General features: G+C 41.9%; 1 protein-coding gene across 1 annotated transcript in view; it reads right to left on the bottom strand.

Annotated features, from left to right (window-relative positions):
• Positions 1-2,500, bottom strand: part of LOC308382284 (glucosidase 2 subunit beta-like) — a gene marked incomplete at both ends in the record, with an annotated part of 175,045 nt that overhangs the window by 40,300 nt on the left and 132,245 nt on the right. The gene's annotated exons all lie outside the window — the stretch shown is intronic.

The following is a 2,500-nucleotide window of genomic DNA, read 5'->3' as shown; positions in this document are numbered from 1 at the left end:
ACATGCGGCCTGACGCCACACTGGGAGTCTAACATCAAACCCCCCACCCAGTCTGAAGGACTCAAAGATTCAGACAATTCAGATGGAGCGCTCCTTCAAAACCACTACAGAGTGTACTTGGGTTCGGCAGACAACTGCGTCGTTATTGACCTGCCACGTCGTTAGTTTCTCTTCTCTTCTCTTCTCTTCTCTTCTCTTCTCTTCTCTCCCCTTCTCTTCTCTTCTCTTCTCTTCTCTTCTCTTCTCTTCTCTTCTCTTCTCTTCTCTTCTCTTCTCTTCCCTTCTCTTCTCTTCTCTTCTCTTCGCACCTCCTCAGCTACGACATCCTTCCTATTTGTTAATCAGGAACCTGACAGAACTCCAGACACTCAAAGACAAGGGCGTGGTACACAAGTCCAACGAGATAGAAACACAATGATTGTGTTACATCTGCTTTGAAAAACATCTTTCAACAGATTTCTAACGAAAAAGCTGAGATGAGGAAACACTTTCTCAGTCGCTTGCCTGCAATGTTGTGGAGGTGTAAATGAGTTCTGTCACATCACGGTGGAGAAATAATACCATCATGTCTAAAGACAGCAACACTTGCTGGCACATCAACATACAGCAAGTTAAAGCAGTGAGTCATAGAAAAGCAGTGCATATATTACGCAAATCGGAACATATTACTTATCCAGCACCTCGGTCTCTATTAGTGCACAGAACAGAGATAGTATTATCTGTTGCTGCATCGGTTCGACCACAAACGTTTTTGTCTCTGTAACTGTATCTGGACCGTGGCGTGGTCTATACCGAAACTCACGTTAAATCAAATGTCCAATGTTGTGTATTCGCATACTAGTCTCTTCACAAAGCGTCTAGAAGAATGACTCGCAACTAGATGTACAGAATGCAAAATGAATGTGGTTAATTAAGTAACTAATTGAGTTATTTGATTTCCTTTTTTTCCTTCTTTATCTTTTAGTCTTTTTCAGCGGTCATTTCTCACATGACTTTCTATGTCGTCTGTTTGTAGATTGATTGACGCTTTCGTATCAAAACAGTCACGGCTGTTTATGCTTGTAAAATAAAAATATGAGGCTTATCCAAACATACAGCCATGTGTTAATACACACACACAATCACACGTGTTAATACACACAAACACAATTATATGTGTTAAAACACATACACAATCATCAATATTGAAATTGGCAAGAAACATTGTGAAGCCAATTTCAAACGTCAGAGGTTTCCAAGCTTCAGTTACAAGAATTTTTTTCTTAAAACATTCGCTTTCCATACATCAGTTCTCGCTTACAATAGTTCTGTGCACACATACGGTAACATGGAAAATACACAAGACTTGTAGTATAGTGGCATTAGGCAAATGGGAATTGTAACGGTGCAAACCCATGCCACCGTTGTGAGCGACGCAATCTCTAAACCCAATGCATTTCAATGGGAGCCAATCCATTGTCACGTAAATGAGCGATCTGAGCGACGCGTCCGTTGAAAATTCGAACATGTTGAAACTTATGCAAATGAGGAGCGATATTTCCCGGCAGCAGCCAATGAGATTGTTTGGTGTCGTCTTTGACGGTTTGAAAATTGTAGGACTGTATGCTATTTCCACACGCTACACCACGGCCACTCAAAGCGATGGAATTTGATCGCGTCGCTGTCATGGGTTTGCACCGTAAGGAGTATGTATTCGAGCGCCTCATTGAGACCAGACAGCTCTCTCGGTGGAGGCGACTACAGAATAAAGTAATTCGCTTTTCAAAAATGTGTAGTAAATGAAACGACTAGTTAGTGAAATCTTGTGATCATCCAAAATGATATGAATCAATTTAAAGAAACATTTGCTGACACAGACATGTCAATGGAGTTGACCTTTTTTCCCAAATAATAACGAGCAACCATCATGTAGAAAAAGGATTTGGGTTCGTCCCTAGTCTCTACATACCTTGACATATCAAGGCCAATTTAGGTAGGGGAAAAACAGCAATGAAAATAAAACCTTTTCACCGCACCACTTATTTATTTGTTTATTTATAACTTCCTATTTGAACAATTGACAAAACATGACCTTTTGAAGTTAATTAATTGCCTGAGCACCTCATGAAGGCCAATGCAGAATTTTCCACATTAATTTCTAACGACATTGTTTCCCTGCCACATCCATCATAATTTGAGGAGCCAGTGAGTGTGACAGGTTGGAAGTGTGGTTCTGAATATGCATGGGAGAGAGAAAGAGAGAGGGAGAGAGGGAGAGAGAGAGAGAGAGAGAGGGAGAGAGGGAGAGAGAGAGAGGTAGAGAGAGGGAGAAAGAGGGAGAGAGAGAGAGAGAGAGAGAGAGACAGAGAGCGAGGGAGAGACATTGAGAGAGAGGGAGAGAGAGAGAGAGAGAAAGACAGAGGTAGAGAGAGAGAGAGAGACAGAGGGAGAAGGAGAGAGAGAGAGAGAAGTGTAAATGAGGGGGCAGTGTATGACCCTGCAGTCCCTCTCACTGCCCTTT

This window comes from Sprattus sprattus, assembly GCF_963457725.1.
Source record: "Sprattus sprattus genome assembly, chromosome: 21".
NCBI lineage: Eukaryota > Metazoa > Chordata > Actinopteri > Clupeiformes > Clupeidae > Sprattus > Sprattus sprattus.
This window is presented reverse-complemented; position numbering and strand designations above follow the sequence as displayed.